The 23,813-nt window shown below is 41.5% G+C and overlaps 1 protein-coding gene across 1 annotated transcript in view; it reads right to left on the reverse strand.

Moving 5' to 3' along the window:
• Nucleotides 1-23,482, reverse strand: part of PRELP (proline and arginine rich end leucine rich repeat protein) — an 82,229-nt gene extending 58,747 nt beyond the window's left edge. Inside the window, exon 1 of the mRNA XM_072137313.1 lies at nt 23,172-23,482. The gene's annotated coding sequence lies outside the window, so the exon portion shown is untranslated. The remainder of the gene's footprint in view (nt 1-23,171) is intronic.
• Nucleotides 23,483-23,813: the final 331 nt, after the last annotated feature.

The raw sequence follows: 23,813 nt of genomic DNA on the forward strand, positions 1-23,813 counted from the left end.
TTCACATGATCTGTTGCCCTCTGGTTTTTATGTGCGTTTTTCAGATGTTTTTTTATCACATACAGAAATACAAGTGCAATCATATTATGAGTAACAAAAGCTTTTATTGACAGTTAGAATGAGTTAATGCAGCAAGTTAATATTTGCAGTGTTGACCATTCTTCTTCAGGACCTCTGCAATTCTCCCTGGCAGCTCTCAATCAACTTCTGGACCAAATCCTGACTGATACCAGTCCATTCTTGCACAATCAATGCTAGCATTTTGTCACAATTTGTTGGTTTCTGTTTGTCCACCTGCCTCTTGATGATTGACCACGAGTTCTCAATGCGATTAAGATCTGGGGAGTTTCCAGGCCATGGACCCAAAATCTCTGTTTTGTTCCCTGGACGTTTGGGAGAAGTTGCTCTTGGAGGACATTCTGGTACCATTCTTTATTCATGGATGTGTTTTTAGGCAAGACTGTGAGAGAGCCGATTCCCTTGGCTGAGAAGCAACGCCACACATGAATGGTTGCAGGATTCTTTACAGTTGGCATGAGACAAGACTGGTAGTATCGCTCACCTTGTCTTTTCCAAACAAGCTGTTTTCCATATGTTTCAAACAATCAGAAATGGGGATTCATCAGAGAAAATGACTTCAGTCCAGTCCTCCGCATTCCAGTCCCTGTACATTTTGCAGAATATCAGCCTCTCCCTCATGCATTTTCTGGAGAGAAGTGGCTTCTGCCCTCCTTGACACCAGGCCTTGCTCCAAGAGTCTCCACCTCACTCACACCTGCCTGCTGCCATTCCTGAGCAAGCTCTGCACTGCTGGTAGCCAGATCCCCAATGATGGCTGCACGTGTTACTTTAGAGATAACCATGGTTAACAGAAAAGAAACAATGCTGCCAAGCTTCAGCCTCCTTTTAAAGTGTCCAGTGGTGTGATTCTTACTTAATCATGACAGATTGATCTCCGGCCCTGTCCTCATCAACACCCACACCTGTGTTAATGGAGCAATCACTGAAACGATGTTAGCTGTTCCTTTTAACCACTTCCCGACACAGCCCTTTTTTGTTCTTGCGTTTTCATTTGAAGAGAGACTGGTTCAGTGCGGTACCGAACTAGCTCAGACAAGATTTGTCCACTGACTAAAGATATGGCCAGAGGCTTCTGGAGAGCCACCAGAATGCAATGCCGGGAGACCAGAGCGACATCCACAAAGTTCCCTGCAGAGCCAGGGAATGCAGAAACTTGCATTGGAGTGGGGGTACAAACACTGAGGAGCAAAGGAACTGTCAGGTGTTGAGAAGTTGTATTCACACCTTGGAACGCTTCTCCCAAGAACCCTAGGTGCTGGCGTTTACAGGACAAGCCTCAATGAAGTGCTTAGGACTGGCGCAGTACAGGCACAGATTCTCCCTGCAACATCTAGAACGTTTCTTGGTGGAGAGATGGACCTTGTCCACTTGCATACGATCCTCTTCAGACTGGGCGGCTGGAGTGGTCTTTGGAAAACCAGAGCCAAGCAAGGTAGACGTGGAAGCTGGGTCTGTGGCTGCTCATGATGCAACTCTTCAGAATGTTACATGAACGTGTATCCGAGTGGCAAGGGTGATGAGACCACTCAGAGTAGCCGGCAGGTCATGGGCGGCCAATGCGTCTTTGACCTGAGATGACAGTCTTTTTTGAAATGTTGCGGACAGGGCCACGTCAATACAAGAGAGCTCAGAAGCCAGGGTACAGAACTTGACAGTATACTCGCCTATGGACGAGTCCCCTTGGCGGAAGTTCAGCAGCACCATTTCAGCTGAGGAGGCTCATGCGGGTTCCTCAAACATGGACCGGAATTCAGTCAGGAATGCCTTACAGGTAGCTGTGACTGGATAACCTCTGTCCCATAGTGGGGTAGCCGAGGCCAGGGCTTTCCCAGAGAGAAAACCGACAATGAATGCCACATATGAGTGCTCGGTGACTAACTGAGAAGGCATAAGCTCTATGTGCAAGGAGCACTGGGTGATAAAGCCCCTGCACAGCTTGGGGTCCCCTTCAGTGTGTGATCCGCGCTCCCAATTCTTCTGCTTCCGTGTGTCTTTCTCTTACAATATGTCACTCACAAAATAGAGCAATTCACACTCCTCCAGCACAAACTCCAATATGGGACGCCAGCTACACATTCTCGTCCGACCCTGGGTTTCGCCCTGTATGGCTTCTTCCGGGGCAACGCCCACTTCTGGTCTCAGCATCCTCTGCTCCATCTTGCAAAGTTTTATCTTAATGTTGCAATCTCTTTATGGCATTAGAGCCAAAAATCCTTCACCTCGTCCAATCACTTCTCCACATCAGCAGTACACTCCCAAATTTTGTCGCAATTATTCCTGAGACATTAATTGTCAATTTGGAGATGAACACAGTAAGCTTTGCTTGGCAAGTAGCAATGACTAGCATAATCTTTTCAGTGTCCAGGGTAGAGTCCTGCAGAGGTGCAAGGCCTATGAATGGACAGAATAATTCCAGGAAAGTAGCGGAGACACACAGCCTCATGCCATCTGAGTCAGGCCAGGCTTCCTACTAATACAATTCACTTTAATTTTTGTTCTAAATAGAAAATAATTACTGTTATGGATAATAAGGTGATTGTATGCTGCATGCTTTTGTATGATTTAAATTAGAGGAAAAATAAAGATTTTAAAACAATAAAATGATTCATTGATGAAGTAATATAGCACTTACAATGGCTTCACTGTTCTAGTCTGACACACCCAGTTACCCTAGGAATTGGAATAAGCATTTTATACACAGCTGGCTTTTTGGATTCAAAACAGTAAAACACTCCAGTAAGATGATTATGTCTTCATACCTCCCAACTTTTGTGGAGGAGAAAGAGTGACAAAATAGCGGTGCGCAAAGCGCGCCACGGCGATTTTTTTACCCACAGAAGCCACACCCTAGCCACGCCCCCTAACCACACCCCCTGGCCACGCCACTGCTCATACCTTCAACGCATCCACTGGCACCAATGTATATTTATATATATAATTGGGGGGCATATTCCACTCCCCCTAGACAACGAGCATGTCCCCCCCCTAGACAACAAGCATGTCTCCCCTAGACAACGAGCATGTCCCCCCCAGACAACGAGCATGTCCCCCCCCAGACAACGAGCATGCCCTCCTAGACAACGAGCATGTCCTCCCCTAGACAACGAGCATGCCCCCCCCAGACAACGAGCATGCCCCCCCCAGACAACGTGCATGTCCTCCCCTAGACAACGAGCATGCCCCCCCCAGACAACGAGCATGTCCTCCCCTAGACAACGAGCATGTCCCCCCCAGACAACGAGCATGTCCCCCCCCCAGACAACGAGCATGCCCTCCTAGACAACGAGCATGTCCTCCCCTAGACAACGAGCATGCCCCACCCAGACAACGAGCATGCCCTCCTAGACAACGAGCATGTCCTCCCCTAGACAACGAGCATGCCCCCCCCAGACAACGAGCATGTCCTCCCCTAGACAACGAGCATGTCCCCCCCAGACAACGGGCATGTCCGCCCCCAGACAACGAGCATGCCCCCCCTAGACAACGAGCATGTCCCCCCCTAGACAAAGAGCATGCCCCCCCTAGACAACGAGCATGTCCCCCCACCTAGACAACGAGCATGCCCCCCCCTAGACAACGAGCATGTCCCCCCACCTAGACAACGAGCATGCCCCCCCTAGACAACGAGCATGTACCCCCACCTAGACAACGAGAATGTACCCCCACCTAGACAACGAGCATGTCCCCCCCTAGACAACGAGCATGTCCCCCCCCTAGACAACGAGCATGTCCCCCCCCTAGACAACGAGCATGTCCTCCCCTGTGGCTGTGTGCCCTTTTTTGTGTGTTTGTGTTATTTTTGTATTCCAGGACCGTGCCTGCTGTGGACTGCTTTGGATTCGAAGGATTACATTGATGACCGACATTTCTAACAAATAAAATGGTCAACGAGGGTGTGTCTGCGTTTTTTGTCCAATAAAATTTTCTGAAAATGGTGTGATTATTTATTTTTTTGCGACACTCTTCATAGTTTGCCATAGTAGTGGTGCCGGCTACATGACAACGAGGGCTGGCCTTAGTGTTTGCCTTAATTTTTTTGGCAAATTCACACTAACGCCCATACAATTACCCCGGTACCCACCGCCACCAGGGGTGCCGGGAAGAGCTGGGTACAAACCAGTACCTGACCGTCTATAGATGGTCAGGTAGTGGGGCGGCTGCAGGCTGTTATTGTTGCGCTGGAATAGCCCCCTAACAGTGGCCTATCCCAGGTCAGTAATGGCAGGCTGCTGCTGCTTTTTTGTATCAGGCTGATTTGAAAAATAGGGGGAGCCCCATGCCGTTTTTTCTTCAAATTTTTGACAAAAATATGCGTGGGGTTCCCCCTTTAAAGGGGGCTCCCAGGCTGTTTCCATTTTAACAAAAAAATGGGGGGAAAAACGGCATGGGGTGCCCCCTATTGTTCAAATCAGCCTGATACAAAAAAGCAGCAGCAGCCTGCCGTTACTGAGCTGGGATAGGCCACTGTTAGGGGGCTATTCCAGCGCAACAATAACAGCCTGCAGCCGCCCAACTAACTGACCATCTATAGACGGTCAGGTACTGGTTTGTACCCAGCTCTTCCCGGCACCCCTGGTGGCGGTGGGTACCGGGGTAATTGTATGGGCGTTAGTGTGAATTTGCCAAAAATATTAAGACAAACACTAAGGCCAGCCCTTAGTAATGAGCACCGTCACCTAGCCGGCACCACTACTATGGCAAACTATGAAGAGTGTCGCAAAAAATAAATAATCACACCGTTTTCAGAAAATTTTATTGAACAAAAAACGCAGACACACCCTCGTTGACCATTTTATTTGTTAGAAATGTCGGTCATCGACGTAATCCTTCGAATCCGAAGCAGTCCACAGCAGGCACGTCCTGGAAGACAAAAATAACACAAACACAAAAAAGGGCACGCAGCCACAGGGGAGGACATGCTCGTTGTCTAGGGGTCGGGGGTAGACATGCTCGTTGTCTAAGGGGGGGGGGGGAAATGCTCGTTGTCTAGGAGTCGGGGGGAGACATGCTCGTTGTCTAGGGGGGGGGAATGCTCGTTGTCTGGGGGGGGACATGCTCGTTGTCTAGGGGGGGACATGCTCGTTGTCTAGGGGTCAGGGGGAGACATGCTTGTTGTCTAGGGGGGGGAAATGCTCGTTGTCTAGGGGGGGGAAATGCTCGTTGTCTAGGGGGGACATGCTTGTTGTCTAGGGGGGGGAGACATGCTCGTTGTCGCAGTAAAGGGGAGGGGTCCTATGGAGCGCAGTAAAGGGGAGGGGTCCTATGGAGCGCAGTAAAAAAGTTATTGATTTTTGAAAGTGGGGAGTGAAATATGGAAACGCAAAAATCGCTCCTTCAGAGTAATGGAGCAGACGGCCGTGTATGACCATTCTGCTCCATTACTGTCATAGAGCGATGACATGTACCTTATGTGGACCCCAACAGACCCCTCGTTTTCATGATCTATGGGGGTCACATCACTGAAACCCCCACACATCAGCAGGTTAAGCCCTGTCCTATGGATAGGGCCTAACTTGTATTTGTGGGAAAACCCCTTAACGCTCTGCGCCGTAGCTCTACGACGCAGAGGTATAAGGAGTGTATGAAGAGGGCTCACGGGCTGAGACCTCTTCATACAAGGTGGGGGGTTTTGCATGTTGCAGAAAACCCCCACCGCTAATAACCACAGTCGGTCATTGTCGCCGGCAAAGTCTTTTTTATGATCGCCGTTCCCCTCGAGCGTCATCGGGGGCGGCGATCGGTTGCTGTGGTAGCCTCGGGTCTTCTTTTGACACGAGGCTACATGGCTTCTGCAGATTCGTTACAATGAGCCAGAAGTATTGCAGTATATGGTAGAAGCGATCTGACCATCTAGGGTTAATGTACCCTAGAGGGTCTAAGAAATAGTGGAAAAAAAAAAGAAAAAAAAAAGTTTTAAAAACAAAAAAAATGTATAAAATATTAAAAATTCTAATCACCCGCCTTTCCCTAGAACTGATATAAAACATAATAAACAGTAAAGATCACAGACACATCAGGTATCGCCGCGTCCCAAAATGCCCGATCTATCAAAATATAAAAACGGTTACGGGCGGCGGTGACCTCCGAGGTGGGAAATGGCGCCCAAATGTCCGAAATGCGACTTTTACACCTTTTTACATCACATAAAAAATTAAATTAAAAATGATCAAAATGTGGCACAGTCCTCAAAATGGTAGCAATGAAAACGTCGGCTCATTTCGCCAAAAATGACCCCTCCCCCAGCTCCGTGCACCAAAATATGAAAAAGTTATTAGCGTCAGAAGATGGCAACATTTTTTTATTTTTTTTTTTGCACACATTTGTTTAATTTTTGAAAATGTATTAAAACACAATAAAAACCTATAAATCCGGTATCACCGCAATCGCACCGAGCTGAGGTGTTATTTTGAGTGCACAGTCAAAGTCGAAAAAACTGAGCCCACAAGAACGTGACACATGCGTTTTTTTTTTTTATTGTTCCACATTTGGAATTTTTTGCAGCTTCGCAGTAAACGACATGTTAAAATAAATAACATTACGGGAAAGTAAAATTTGTTACGCACAAAATAAGCCCTCACACAGGTCTGTACACGGAAACATGAAAAAAAGTTATGGATTTTTGAAGTTGGAGAGCGAGAAATGAGAGGAAAAACCCTGCGTCTTTAAGGGGTTAAGGGATTAAGTATATGGTACAATAAAAACAGAATAGAAGGGCACTGGGGGGGTTAGGGATGGGGGCAGGGGGTCTATGGAGGAAAGTGTTTAACCCTTTAGCTCGGCTCTGATTCATCAGACGAACTTCAGTGAGGAGCAGGAAGAGGAGGTGGGGGCAGGGAGCTATTGATGTAGCAGAGCTGGAGAGCTCCTGCCTGCACGGAGGCTGATCCCCTGGGGCTGCTGTGCAGGGGCAGTGCAGAGAATATGACACTCTGCACTGCTCCATCCATCCATCCATCCATGTGCCGAGTGGCAGCCTGAGGACAGGGAGGGCTCTGCCTCCCAGGGGAGGGGATGGGGGAGGTGCCGGCTCTGCATCAGACAGCCCGGGAGCTGGAGAGGAGGAGGACGCTGCACCCCGCCCCCTGGCTTCTCTGTATCCTGAGCAGGACGGAGGCGGGACTCGGGGGCGGGACAAGACGGAAAAATCAGTGAAAACGCAGAAATAACCGGGACTTTCACTTAACGGTCCGTGCAGGCGGGACAAGGGTTAAAAAACGGGACTGTCCCGCCCAAAACGGGACGGTTGGGAGGTATGAGGTCTTAGCTCCTCTTCACTATAATACTGTCTTTTGAAATGGCTGGATTGGGGTTCTATGTAGACCTCCTGTACGCAACCATTTCTTTTTTGGCAATGTGGTGGCCATTTTCTTTACTGCTCCCACACCACCACAATATATTGAATGGTATTACTCTCATGGCTTTTGCTAACTATAACCCTTTAGGTTTGATTGAACACATTGATGGCTCCACTGTAAAGTTTTCTTGTGTGGGCCCCTCCCCCTAGACTGCTTGGGAAATACCCATTTTAACACAAATCTATACAGAGATTATTTTTAAACCTATTATTGGAAAAGATTTTGTCTCAGAGGCTTTGTCTTCTTCTACTAAATTGTACTTATTGTTTCCCTTTTTTTCTGTATCTGCCCTAGACCACCAATTTTTCAGTGATAAAAAAATATTTAAAGAATCCAGCCATAACTCATTTTTGTAGTCTAAGTCTGCTCAGTCAATGGGGCAGATTTACTTACCCGGTCCATTCATGATCCAGCGCTGTGTTCTCCGATGCTGATTCGGGTTCTGCCGGGATACACTAAGGTCGTGCGCCCGATGTCCACTAGGTGTCAATGCTGCGCTGTGGTCCGCTGGAATTCACCTGTTCTGTTCCGGTGTATGTGAGTGCTATTTTTGCAACACAAATTTATTTTTATATTCTGCGGCTTTTCCGAATCCGTTGGGCTTTCAAACGGCCACGTCCCCCAATTTCTGTCACGTGAAAGCCGGCGCCGATGCGCCACAATCCTTTCGTGTGCGCCAAAATCCCGGGGCAATTCGGCACAAATCGGTAAAATTCGGGAAACCTGGCGGAAATACGCAATTCGGACCCTTAGTAAATGTGCCCCAATGTTTCCTTGCTTTTTCAGCACCTCCCCTACCTTTTCTACGCTGTTTATACAAGTTGCCAATCCCACTGCTTTAAAAATATTTACAGAATCCACACTTATATTATGATGGATAACTCTAAAACCCTAATTGTTGCTCTGAATCAATCTTGTCTCTTGCTCTGAATCAATCTTGTCTCAACTATTTAAACTCCCTACAAATTGTTCTTCCACTTACTAAATTATCTCTTCTACAATCTATTCTGCAGCAGCCAAGCTTATTTTTGAGTCCAGATACTACACTGATGCTTCGAAGCTGCGCCAGTCACTGCTTTGGTACTTCTATCCTTCTGAATAGAATTTAAACTAATCACCCTCATCTACACTGCTCTCCACCACTCTACCTCTCCTCCCTAATTTCAGTCCATCAACCAGCCTGTGCTCTTCGATTTGACAGCAATCTAAGTCTATTCGATTTCATTTCAAATTTCCAGTCACATCTTCAGGACTTCTGGATATCTACATATTTTATCCTCTTTGCTGTATCTTAAACAAAAACAATGATTACACTGTGGTAAATGTTTTGAAAATCTTTACATTATTGCTACATTAGAGATATATTCTGAAACATAAAGTTATTACTAGTTTTAATGAATCACCACTTATAGTTGTATCCACTACCAAATGTTCTAGTAAATAATCATGAAATAGATGAGGAGGCAGACTGTAATAAGGTATTTCTTATTAAAGGGGTTGGCCACATTTCAATAAGTTTCTTCCATTAGACAGGTCTCAGCATGTATATGTACCTGTATCTATGCCTCCTCTGAGAGCCTCAGCCTTTCCCTGTTATCCCCATGCTGCACTTTGCATCTCCACACAACTTCCTGTTTCTCACTCCTTTGGTCCTTGTGTCTATTTTCTCTGTAAATCTCACTTAGAGACCCAGGGAGGTGGGAGCAGCAGGATGAGTCATGGTCTCCTGCTGCAGGTCCCTGATATTTACTAGATCTCTGTTAACATGTCTATGTAGACTACACAATAAAGCAAGCGTCAGGGATGATGAATCAATTGGTGAGCATTTAGGGTTTATATTATGACAGCAAAGGCACATAGGCAATTTATGTTAAGGGGTGGCCAACGGTAAGTATATTAGAAAGTTTGTTAATTCACACATAGCTTTAGATTAGTCAGATGAGCCTAGGTCCCGGACAACCCCTTTAAATGTATTAAAACATTATACATAAATGAAGTATTTCCGTGATTATACTGATCAAAAGGGAACCCACACAGTAAAAGCCTTAAAAATAAAGCCCACTAGAAAATGATGTAAATGCCTTTTTTTCGAATTTTACATCGTTCTTTTCCAGTTTCCAGTAGATTGCATACAAATATTAAAAGGTGCCACAAGGAACTTCAAATTATTAAGCAGAAAACTAATGCATCTATGTAAACAGAAAAATAAATAAAAGTGTAGCCATATGGGAGGAGAGAAGCAAAAATAACAGCAAAAATAACTCCTTTAAAAGCTTAAACACATGAATGAATCAGCATCATGGTATTCTAAATATAGATTTCTTCATTTATGCATTTAAATAAGTATAGTTTCAAAAAGTAGACTTTAATAATGCCTGGAAAACGAGTGAACAGATAGTAACTCTTCATGTCTATCATTTTATATTCCCCCACATCATCATGGGCGAATGTAGTAAATGAACTCCAAGTTTGTTCATTAATTTATAAGCCTGTCTCCATACTGAGTCATTCCTGTTGTCTACAGGGATATAGAGCTAACGTTCAGCTTTGTTTCCATGGAATTTCTTTATCTGGCTCTCATGAGTAGTATGATTCTTAGCAAAATCAAATAAACATTTCTAGGCTGAGTAAAGATGATGGAAAGTGACCGAGCAGAAATTACAGCCAATAGATGCTGAAGGAGTCTCAAAGAAAGTAGCTGGAGGGAGACCTACAATATTACATGGATGTTGCACATCCTACAATGTTACATGATTGATAGTTTATTTTTATATGGCCATCATAAAATCATCTTTAAGGTTTCACTGGATAGTCATAATATTATATATCACTTTTTCTTTAATACCTGCATGGATCTCAGGGGTGTAGCTGCCACGGATGTAGCCGTAGCAGCTGCTGCAGCCTTGCAGTCTTAGTGGGTAAAGTCACTCAACCTAGCATATTATCGTACTAAAGAAAAGAGGTTGTGCAGCATTATTTACATATAGGAGTGAATTCATTAAGAACACCAGTCTAACTATTTCTGTAGTTTTCTGTAACATCTTCAGTATGTTTAAAGGGGTTTTACTTCTACAGAATAATACCTACTGTACTATTCTGTAGTATAGGTTACTAATATAAGATGGATGGGGGTGTGACACCTGGCACCAATGCCAATAGATGGCGATGCACATCAAATAGACAGAAGCAGGCAGCCAAGTGAGAAAACTGCAATTATTATTGCAAGTGAGAAAACTGCTGGACCAGGGGGTTACTAGAAAACATCCCTGGATCTCTTGGCCTAAGCAAACATGTCCCACTGTCTAGGCAACTATCCCATATTTCATTGCGTTTCTACTCTAGGCCACTACAGTAGTATATAAAACTGGAAAAGACCATCAAGTCCAACCTTTAAGAAATAAACACATTTTTTCCCCATAACCCATGATATTTATATTCTCCAGGCCTCTCTTGAAGATGTACAACCTACATAACAACCTACTGCAGCAGAGAGTTCCAGTCTCACTGTTTTTACAGTAAAGAATCCCTGTTTATTGCAATGGTAGAACCACTCTTCCTCCAAGCATAGAGGATGCCCCCATGTCCTGGTCACAGGCCTAGGTATAAAAAGATCTTTGGAGAGATCCTTCTACTGTCCATTCAGGTATTTGTACATTCTAATGAGGTCTCCCCTTAGCAGTCTTTTTTTCTAAACTGTGTAACCCCAAGTTTAGAAATCTATCATTGTATTCTAGTCCCCCCATTCCCCTAATAATCTGTTGCTCTCCTCTGCACCCATCCCAGTTCTACTATTAAGTTTATCATCCACCAAAAGCCCCAAGTATTTTTTTTTTTTTTGGCTGCAGTTTTACCAAGTAATTGACTTTTTAGAACATAATTATACTTTTTTTTTCCATGGCTCAAGTACATAAACTTTACATTTATCTACATTAAACCTCATCATCCATTTCTTTGCCCATGCCTCCAGCTTCCACAAATCTCTCTGTAATGCTATGCTATAGGCCTTAGTATTAACCCCTTCCTTCTGCAGCCCTTTTTCGTTTTTGCGGTTTCATTTTTCACTCCCCACCTTCAATAATCTATAAATTCTTTATTTTTCCATGTACAGAGCTGTGTTATGGCTTATTTTCTGCGTAACAAATGACACTTCAAAGTGGTTCTATTTAATATTCCATCCCATGTACTGGCAAACGGGAAAAAACTTCCAAATGCAGTGAAATATGTTAAAAAAAACGCATTCGTGCTTTATTCTTGTGGGCTTGGATTTTACAGCTTTCACTGTGCGCCCCAAATGACATGTCTACTTTATTCTTTGGGTCGGTACAATTACGGGGATACCAAATTTTATAGGTTTTATAATGTTTTCATACATTTACAAAAATTAAAACCTCCTGGCATTTTGCCATCTTCTGGCAACAACTTTTTATACTTTGGTATACAGAGCTTTGAGAGGTGTAGTTTTTTTTGTGGTTTTTGATGACATTTACAATGTTATCATTTTAAGGACTGTACAACCTTTTGATCACTTTTTATAGAATTTAAATTTTTTTTTTAAATGGCAAAAAAGTGCCATTTTGGGCTTTGGGTGCTATTTTCCATTACGGGGTTAAACAAAGTGAAAAAATGTTATTATATTTTTATATATTGGGCATTTTTGGACGTGTTGATACCTAATGTGTTTATGATTTTTACTGTTTATTTATATTTATATCAGTTCTAGGGAAAGGGGGGTGATTTGAGTTTTAATGTTTTTTTATTATAATTTTTATTTTTACTATTTTTCATACTCCCATGGGTACTTTAACCTGAGGTTGTCTGTACAATTCTATCATATACTGCCATACTACAGTATGGCAGTATATGGGGATTTTCCTCCTCATTCATTACAATGTGCTGATAGCACATTGTAACGAATGGGTTAACACTAAGCAGCCTCGGGTCTTCGGAAGACCTGAGGCTGTCATGGCGATGGATCGCCGCTCCCCGATGCCGTCACGGGGAGCGAAATCAGCAGGAAAACACCCGCCATCAGCGACTTACCGGCTATGGAGAAGACTTAGCCTGTGAGCCATCTCCTTGCACCCGCACCCGGCATGTGACGTAGTATTACGTATCCAGAGATACAACATCCACAGACTCCCCCATGTCCAGTATGGAACTTACCTCCTTATAGAAGCCAATCCGATTAGTTTGACAGGTCCCTCATAAACCCATGCTAATGCTGGGTTATAAGGTTATGTACAGTGAGATTCTCCAGGATACCATCTCTAACAAACCCCTCAAATATTTTCTCCACAACAGAAGTTAGACTCACAAGAGAATTTACATTATTCCTCATCACTTCTTCCACCATGGGATTTTCCTGGGTAAAGACAGTCGAGAAGGCAACATTCAATAGATTGGCCCTTTCCTCATCTCCCTCCACCATGACCCCCAGGTTATTCTTCAGAGGACCCACATTCTCAATTTTTAGTTTATCATTTATATACTTGAAAAATAATTTGGGATTATTTTTATTTTCCTTGGCAATATTTCTTTCTTTCTCTATTTTTGCTGGCTTTATTTGTTTTTTGCAAAATGTATTTTTTTCTCTATAATCCTGTAATGCCTCATCTCTACCTTCATGTTTTAGCACCTTAACCCCTTATCTTTCTCACTTAATGCTTGCCTTAAAGTACTATTTAACTACACTGGCTTTTTCTTGTTTCTCTTTCTCCAATATGGTATGTGTTTTTCACATGCCTTTTTTTCAGAACATTTGTGAAAATGTCACATTTTTGGGGGGCGCTTTTGTTTTTGAGAAAATTGCCCTACTAAGTTGAGAGTGTTTGCTTCCCCTATGAACTGCTTGAAGCAAGAGGTGCGACGTAGTGACATCTTTGCATCTCTTGTGCGCTTCAGTGGTACATAGAGCTGCTAATGCAAAATTAATACTATAGTGGAGCATGGAGCCATCATTCCATCAATACATTACACCTCCTGCTTCAAGCAGCTCACTACAGCAGCCTGAAGTAGGAGACGCTATGTAGTCAAGTCATCACATTTTGTACTGTAGATCAAGAAGAAAGAGAGTGAGGAGAAAAGAGAGGTAGGTATCATTGTATTATAGGTGGGGCATTATTCAGAGTGAGTATTATTAGGTTGTGGGATGGCCATTATTAGGAAAATAATTGGAAACAGTTGTGAGATATTAAGTGAAGAAGCATTGAGGGGGAATTAGTGTGGTCCATTTTGGGGTCCACAACAGGCATTAAGTATTGTGGTCATTACTACAGGAGCTAACTACATTATCTTATAAGGCAGAGGTGATATCCTCTGAACACTTAAACTGGGGAAGAGGGTGCATCATAATCCTTAAATTATTATAGTGGGCCTAATGCAGAAGATAAGGAACACATCTGCTACAGTTTTTCCTGTGAATGTGATAGCTGTATATGATAGGCAGAGTTAGGCTGCATTCAGACGAACATGTGATTTCTCCAGTGCTGTATGAATCTGAATATACATAATGATTTTCATCCATGTGTGCACGTACACTCACCGGCCACTTTATTAGGTACCCCATGCTAGTAACGGGTTGGACCCCCTTTTGCCTTCAGAACTGCCTCAATTCTTCGTGGCATAGATTCAACAAGGTGCTGGAAGCATTCCTCAGAGATTTTGGTCCATATTGACATGATGGCATTACACAGTTGCCGCAGATTTGTCGGCTGCAAATCCATGATGCGAATCTTCCGTTCCACCACATCCCAAAGATGCTCTATTGGATTGAGATCTGGTGACTGTGGAGGCCATTTGAGTACAGTGAACTCATTGTCACGTTCAAGAAAACAGTCTGAGATGATTCCAGCTTTATGACATGGCGCATTATCCTGCTGAAAGTAGCCATTAGATGTTGGGTACATTGTAGTCATAAAGGGATGGACATGGTCAGCAACAATACTCAGGTAGGCTGTGGCGTTGCAACGATGCCCAATTGGTACCAAGGGGCCCAAAGAGTGCCAAGAAAATATTCCCCACACCATGACACCACCACCACCAGCCTGAACCGTTGATACAAGGCAGGATGGATCCATGCTTTCATGTTGTTGACGCCAAATTCTGACCCTACCATCCGAATGTTGCAGCAGAAATCGAGACTCTTCAGACCAGGCTACGTTTTTCCAATCTTCTACTGTCCAATTTCGATGAGCTTGTGCAAATTGTAGCCTCAGTTTCCTGTTCTTAGCTGAAAGGAGTGGCTCTTCTGCTGCTGTAGCCCATCTGCCTCAAAGTTCGACGTACTGTGCGTTCAGAGATGCTCTTCTGCCTACCTTGGTTGTAACGGGTGGCGATTTGAGTCACTGTTGCCTTTCTATCAGCTCGAACCAGTCTGCCCATTCTCCTCTGACCTCTGGCATCAACAAGGCATTTCCACCCACAGAACTGCCGCTCACTGGATGTTTTTTCTTTTTCGGACCATTCTCTGTAAACCCTAGAGATGGTTGTGTGTGAAAATCCCAGTAGATCAGCAGTTTCTGAAATACTCAGACCAGCCCTTCTGGCACCTACAACCATGCCACGTTCAAAGGCACTCAAATCACCTTTCTTCCCCATACTGATGCTCGGTTTGAACTGCAGGAGATTGTCTTGACCATGTCTACATGCCTAAATGCACTGAGTTGCCGCCATGTGATTGGCTGATTAGAAATTAAGTGTTAACGAGCAGTTGGACAGGTGTACCTAATAAAGTGGCCGGTGAGTGTATGTCATTGTATCCGTACCATATCCGTATAAAATACGTTGGGTTGGCAAATTATACAGCTCACTTATGGTACGGTACAGAATGGTGGGCAATACGGCCATGTAAATGGTTGGTTGTATTGCCCATTGAAATTAATGCGGCCGTATTCTACCTGTGTATATTGCTGTATATATACGGCTGTTTTCATATGTTCATGTGAATGCAGCCTTAGTTTTAGCACTGGTCCTTGGGGTAAGGGTAAGTGGGTTTATGTACATATGCATTCAGTATGTTTGTGTTGTGGACCATGCCCTGGATATGCTACCACTGCGGTGGACATTGCTTCCAGGAAAATTTAGTACATGCATGTATGTGGAGTAAATAAATATGTGTATGGGCGTATATATGTAGGTGCATATGATTTTATAATGTCAAATCAGTGTATATATGTGTTTATATGAATTCTATAAATGTATATTTGGGAGTTCATAAATGCGTGTATGAGTGTAATCTGAACATAAAAATGTGTGTATGCATGGAGAAAGTAGTATGTATGAGCGTACAGTAAAAATAAGAATCTCTCTAAATTAGGAGTGGTAAAGACCCCTCCCATCTGAAATTCCTCGCTGGGCCAATAAATTTACATCTTCGAGACCCAGATCTGATGGTAAAATGAATGACGTGTGAATGAGATTCTCTGTACCATTAACAAGGTCATCTACAAGTAGTAGCCTCTTTCTCTCAGGTCAGAGCTAGATAAAATCCTCTTGATGTACACATCAAATAAATATATGGCATTATTAATATTTCCCTAATAACGCAGGTCCCCTCTCTTCTGTTACTCTGCTGTTGAATGAAAACAATGGGTTTCAGAGCAAAAGACAGTATGTCTGTGGGACATCATGAGAGAAAAGATGGAGGTAGGAACAAGTTTTTAGAATGCCCGCATGGCAAGATGTCAGCGTATAAAGAAAATGAGGCACACAGGCATACCAGCCATAAAAAGAAATGACCATATACCAAGCCTTCTTTGTGTCTTCACAGGCAGAGGGATGTAAGAAGCATACTTAGGTTAAAGTTTGCAGATAGCAAAGGGTCATTCTTTGGGGATCCCTAGCAGATAGATAGATAGATTGTGTATTTCTGCTTCCCTAGGCACCAGACTTATAACATCACTGTGATGAACACCCACTCTTGAGTTCAGTCACGGGGTACACTTACACTAGGGGGCATCCCAATTTATAACATAAATACCGCTAAACTATCCAAAATGGCATATTTACGCTAAATCTACTCCCTAGAGCTCTGAGCACCCACACAAAAACTGCCACCACCTACAATTTACTTATACTAAGAAGGCTGTAGACGCCTCATTCACACAGACCTCTCATGCTGGTAAATCACACAAAACCTGCTATTCTATAAGAAACTTGGTAACATAAATCTCTTTAGAAACTTAGATTCCCTAAGGCTACAAGCTGAGACATATTTTAAAATGCAATTTATTTAAAAGTACAGTACACACATAGAATATACACTTATAAGTAAAAAAGGGTTATAAAACATTATACATTTGATACATGCAAACATTTATAAAAATAAAAAAGGGAATAAAAACTAATAGCCATAGACATGAAAATAGCTCCAGTTATTTGCGCCACGTTTACCTTTGATCAGATGAAAATGGAAAGTATCCAAAGCACCAGTGTTCAGCACATCATATTGTTGCTGTATAAGATATACATAAATGTCAAAAATCCCAATATAAAAAATATGCGTTTTCATAATAAACCAATAGAGCAACCAGTGTTTAGCACATCCTATTGTTGCTGTATAAGATATACATAAATATGTCAAATTGCATAAATAAAAGAAAATTCCCAATATAAAAAATATGCATTTTAATAATAAACCAATAGAGCAATAAAGTAAAACAAAATAAAATTTCAATATATTATATGGAAATAACACAAATGATCATGTGATTATTTGAATTATCATGTGAATTCATACTTGTAACTCATAGATCAATTATTGTTAGTTCCAAAAGATTAGTTACAATTCACACTCTACAAGTTCTTAAAGCATAGCGTTTCTCATAAAAATTCCTAAAGCATAATGTTTCTTGGGTACTGCGGTTTCCTCCCACACTCCAAAAACATGCTGGTAGGTTGATTAGATTGTGAGCCCCATGTGGACAGGGACCAATTTGATATGCTTTGTGCAGTGCTACGTAATCTGTGTGCGCTATATATATATAAAGAATTATTATATAATATATATATAATTATATAAATATTGCACTCTTAATTCCGATATTAAAGACAATAAACATTCAGAGATCCATAAAACATAATATTTTTCAAAAGTCCGTAAAACCTAGCATTATTCATAAGAGACAAATATCCATGAGAGACAAATATTCAGTTGTGAATTCACTCTTATGATTCAAAAAGTCTAAAGCGGAATAGAAAAAAATCTGAGTTCCAAATGATTATTCCAATGGGACTAAATGCGGAAATGGAAAGATTTGGTTCATTATTATTATTATTATAATAATACTAAGTGACTTTCTGCTCTTATAAAAAAAGCATATTGGTTTATATGGGAGTAATCAGAGAATGTCTCAATGGGAAACAAGTTTTTTGTGATGGAAAGGTCCAGAACACGTTTTCAATCCCACTGAATCCAACTCCCGGAAATAAGTATAAAAGAGACGGACATGAACATAGAAAGTTAGTTCTTGAAAAAAGGAGACGTTCATGTCTCCATGCAGACTATATGAGACTTTTTTTCCTCACGTGCATTACCTTTATCTTACTGAAGGATTTCTCAAAATCTCCAATCTAAATCAAGAGGGCTGCCCGGCTCATACTTCTATCAGAAGGAATTTAGGATTGAAAGGAACGGAACTCTGTAAATATTCCTATACTATCTAGTTCCACGCATGCGCAACTGTGCATACAACGCCGAAGGAGACATACGTTTGTTGAGAATGCACTGTATGGGTCATGAGTAACATTACCACATTTTATATTTCATTTTTATAATTTCATTGTAGTCACTAGAAGAGATGCTATGTTGGCATAAGAAACAAAACTAATTAGTGCTGCAAACATCGGGGTGTTTGACCCACAAGCTATGTACAACGATAAGACACAATGGAGCAGATTTGCAACCAATCACAGCTCCCCTTTAAAATATTCATGAGCACTGGTAAAATGAACGCTGAGCTGTGATTGGTTGCCATGGGCAACTAGAAATATTCTGACTTTCAGACAGCTTGATAAATCTGCCCCACTGACTTTTACTGTTACTTACCTAAAGACTATGAGTGATTTCCACCTTCCAACAACAAATTTCATCTCATATGAAACAACGTTCAGTTCCCTAATCAAAAAAGTGTGGATTCATACCCACAGGGCAGCACATGCCTTATAACGCTTTCTAAACCAAAATGTAGCACGTGTTCTACAACGCTTCTATAACATTTGTCTGCAATAACTTTTGTTTGCAATAACGCTGCAACTTTTTGAATCATAAGAGTGAATTCACAACTAAAAGTGCAATATTTGTCTCTCATGGATATTTGTCTCTAATAAATAATGCTACATTTTATGGACTTTTGAAAAATATTATGATTTATGAATCTCTGAATGTTTATTGTCTTTAATATCGGAATTAAGAGTGCAATATTTATTTATTTTTTATGAGAAACGTTATGCTTTAAGAACTTGTAGAGTGTGAATTGGAACTAACAATAATTGATCTATGAGTTTCAAGTATGAATTCATATAAGCTGGCATCAGTTCTGTGAACAAATAATCACACAATCATTTGTGTTATTTCCATATAATATATTGAATTATTATTATTAAAATGCATATTTTTTTATATTGGGAATTTTCTTTTATTTATGCATTTTGACATATTTATGTATATCTTATACAGCAACAATAGGATGTGCTAAACACTGGTGCTTTGGATACTTTCCATTTTTCCTTATCTTTTTGTTTATCGATACTCTAAACCATCCAGTAGCACAGTTTTCAGACCCCATTTGGTGGGAGGGCTAGTTGTTGAGTAGCCCCATTGAATTCCTAATATCCACGGGATAGGGCCGAACATGCTGATAAGTGCTGAGATCGTGAAAAAGAGGGGTCCGACCGACCACTCGTCGCTCCATAAGAGTAATGGAGCAGACGGCAGTGCATTCAGCTTCCGGCTGGCTGGAAGCTGTATGCAGAGCGACTTCCATGCCCCTGGCACAGACCGGAGTGATGGCATCGCAGTAGGCGATCGAGTATATACAGTACATACAATATCTAATGGTTTTGGCTGGTAATTGGAAAGGCAAGTACAGGCAGTTACATACAAGATAGGCTCCATAGGATTGTTCTTAAGTTGAAACTGTATATTCTATAATTGTAGATCCAGACAAAAATTTTTTTGCCCCAGTGACTATTGGAGTTACACATTTTTGCTGTAATTGGACTAAGGATTAATAATAAAGCTTCATTACAGACACTTTACAGCCGATTACTAAAGTCCCAGACTGCAATAAAGCATTCAGAGAGCTTCACCAGCTCACAGTGGGAAGAGAGATCTGTCTTTAACTAGGGGTCGCCTGTAAGTCAGGTGTTCTTAAGTAGGGGACCCCCTGTATTGACATTTTTTGTTTACAACATTCTGAGATGCTTTAAAGGACACATGTTGTGAGCAGCTCACAAGGATTCTATCCCAGCCTTTATTTAGTTAATTCATATATTAATCATTCTAAAATCATATTTTCTTTATAATGCAAATGACCTGGGCACATGGAAAGAGAGAAAGTGATGTCACTCCTGTTACCCCTCTCTTTTCCTCCCTCTGCATATGTCTGTATGTAATGTATAGTAAATAATTCCTAGTGTTTGTGCTTTATCTGCTGCCTGTGAGAGACACAGACATCAGCTACACACATGCCTGACATGCTGTGTTCTCCCATACACATGTGAGAGACACAGACATCAGCTGCACCTGATATTCTTTCTCCCCCCATACACATGGCTGCATTCGGTAGCAGTTAGTGATGCATCCTAGAGCCTGCTCTTTTACAGGAGCCAGCTGCCTGCAGGGAGCAGATGTCAAACGTAACCCCGCCCCTAATCCGCTCACCATGCCCTCTTTAACCTGATCGGGTTAAAAGTGGTGTGGAGTGGTGTGACTGGCTGGACTGATGCTCCCTATTATATATTTAATATAGGAGCCAGAAGAGCCGGCTCTTCTTAGTGAGTGGAGCCTAATGATTCAGCTCACTAAGAAGAGAAGGACTTCCAATCACTAGTAGCAGTTGTATCTCTCATACACACACAGGCTGCAGAGGGTGTGGCAGCCAGAATCAGGAAGCACATCAAGTCAGCCAGCACCCGGAGATATCAGATTACATTGGATATCAGTTAAAGGGAACCTGTCATCAGAAATTGGCCTAATAAACCACTACTAGTATATTTTCACATATCAATTTTATGTATGTTTTTAGTAGATTTCTCTTTTTGAGCAAAAATTTATGCACACATTAATCACTTATGGTGACCTAAAATGGTACATTGTCCCTATATGGTATATCGCCAAGTATGCATATATGCACAACCTCCTTTTTTTTCCGGGACATTCCAATATCTACGAAGTTGATTTACAACTATGATATTTATTATCTTGCCTGTGATATATTTATGTACAAGGTTGAGATATATTGGCATGATTTCAATACATATTCTGATTCTTCTTTTTATCATATCTCCAAGAAAGTAATTTGTACTATGTACTTTGAGTTGTGTGGTTATCATGATGATTTTCCTCTCTTGCTGAATGTGACGCTAGATTCTGGGTGCTGTCCTCCAGAGTTGGCGCAGGCGTGCTGGCGAGATGTGAGATGGGGGCGGAGTGTGGACAGGAAGTGGTTTGCATCATACCCGTGATTGGTTCTGTGGCGTACTGTGGTGTTTGGCTCGAGATGACGTCCACGTGTGGAGCATTAACAATGCTTCCAGATTAGGAATGGGGATGTTGTTACTTATGACACGTGACAAACATATCCTCCTTATATACTTTGGCTCCATAACAAGCATATTGTAAGCCCCCTGAGGAAGCTGGTACACGAATTATCTTAATGTTATTTCTGTGAAACATTTTCTTATTGGTTCTATAGTATATACAGTTACTGCTAACCTTTGCTATATTATGCACTTGCACTTTTAGATTCACTATACGACACAAATTAGTCTCTGATGTATTGCACTAGCACTTTTGATATTTATACATGTTATTTACTAGTTAACCATGTGTATCACATATACATAAGTATTGTCCTTAGAGGTAGGATGGATGTGGCTTTTTGCCTTATATCTGGAATTCATTTTTGTGAAAACTAATTGTATTGTCTATCCTTTGTAATAAATGGAATAAAGTAATTTTATTTTTAACATGATATCAGGCTGTTATGATCTATTTTTTAACTGACAACACTCATGTTGTCCTTGTTATGAATAGTATATTGTCAGGTAGCGTAACACCTTCTAGTTTTTGTTTCTTTCATTGCAAAGTATGGTGGCATATAAATGTTCAAATCTCTACCTCCTTGACTTTGTATAACCAGTTTACATTTTACTTCAAAGTTGATTTTCTGAATGATACTACCGCACAGAGTCATGAAAGAAACATGATTTGGAAGGTTTTCAGCTGCTTGGCAACATACTGGTAGTGGTTTATCAGGTCAATTTCTGATGGCAGGTTCCCTATAAGCACTGGGAGCTGTGGCATTGCCTGATACTCATGAATAAGCTGGACTGCTAAATATGATAATGGCTCATTGGATCCATCTTAGGTCATTTACATACAGCTTTAGGACCTGATTGTTTAAGCTTACAGACATGTAAGCGATAGGGGGAATGCTAATGTCAGTTTATGAAAATATATTTAGTTTTGGGGAGTTAATTTACCTGACAGGTTCTCTTTAAAAATTAGTTTTCTGCAAGGTGGTTAGCAAGGGGAAATGAGAAGATGAAAAAGAGAATAGCTAAACAATGTGCTTCTCACATGTCCTTGTGCATTCAGCGTTCCCTTAATCTGTGGTTTTAGGAAGCAGATGTACAGTGGACTCTCCCTGAGGTGATGCCATCATCTACTGTGATCTATAAGGCACTAGTGCAATTCAGTTTTGTACTATTTAACATGTGTATATTGGGCTGCAATTACAGCCTTTTCTTTAGTAATATTAATAAAAACTAAACCTTCATTAGCCATCCAGTAATGCAGGAGTAGATGATAAATTCATTTACATTTTACTATCTATTGGACAACTATAACTACTGTTACTTTACCAAACAACCAATGGTCTAAGTCGTAGGACTGCTGATGTACAAATCAGCTGATACGATTTTATAGACAGAAGAGGATCTGTGGTTTAGGTGTTGAGTTGTGAGTGATGCATAAATAATACATACCATAAAGTACTTCAAGCATGCATACATTTTCACCAAAAACACTTCTCTTATTACTGTTATATGTCTACCCTGTTGCTTTGGCCGTATAACAGCACTTTATGTTGGGTTTGAAGTAAGTTGCTGTTCTTATATACATTCTGCATGGATTTTATATATACTTCGTGAAAGGAGACCATGTTCTAGTAATAACATATAGTACCATGTAAAGTAAAACAAATAATTTCTTTGTGCTGTATAAATGCTCAAACATTTGTCATACTTTTAGATGTTGTATTAAGCTGCAGTTTACACAGGCCAGGGATGGTTGGAAGGCTAGTGAGGAAAATGTTCTCTGGGCAATGAGGTGTTATATTCAGAAACACACAGCTTTTGTAACATAAAACAGAACAGCACCACTTGGCTTCTCTGAGACTAGCACACTGCTGCTTAATAGGTTCTCTGTTCTTAAAACATTGCACAACCGAATCATAAAATTTGAGGTTCCACTTTTTTCCTAAGGTAGAATCACAAAGGACGCAATCCTCTTACCTGTGAGGGAGCCAATCACGGATACAGGTGGGCTTTATTCCCAAAGAAATATTTGGATTTGCCTTTCACTCCAGGTTCTTTTTTTTTACTTTCTCCTCCTTTCTTTTCTTCGATATCTTTCTTTTGAGTTAAGATGCCTGTGAGCTGATGTTTGAGTTTTCTGGGATATGGGAAAGAAGGGTGGGGAACAGAGATGTACAGGAGGGGAGAGTATTAGGGGGAGGACAAGAGCTAGGGTGAAAAGGAGGAAAGGAGAGAGGAGGGTAAAGGAGGGAATGAAGACAGAATAAAATATGGTGGGGAAAGAAGGAGGACAATGAAGTCTTTATTTGGCAGCTACAGCTTGTTGGCTACTGACCACAGTTCTCTCCTATGCACACCTTCAGTTCAGTAATGTTCTGTTCTCACTTAAACAGCAAAAGGCAACAACAAAAGACTATGAAAAATAGATAAGGTTTACAAATATACACTTTACGGAACAATCAGAATGGTTAAGTTCTTGCATACATAATGTTTGAAGGAAAGATAAAAATGTTTTATACAGGCACGACTTCAGAAGCTCCTTCACATCACTGAAAAATTTGTTACTGGGTCCCACTTATGTCAAATGTTAAATTGCTGCGCTCCATTATTTTCTGGGAC

The sequence above is a fragment of the Engystomops pustulosus genome, chromosome 2 (assembly GCF_040894005.1).
Source record: "Engystomops pustulosus chromosome 2, aEngPut4.maternal, whole genome shotgun sequence".
Lineage (NCBI taxonomy): Eukaryota > Metazoa > Chordata > Amphibia > Anura > Leptodactylidae > Engystomops > Engystomops pustulosus.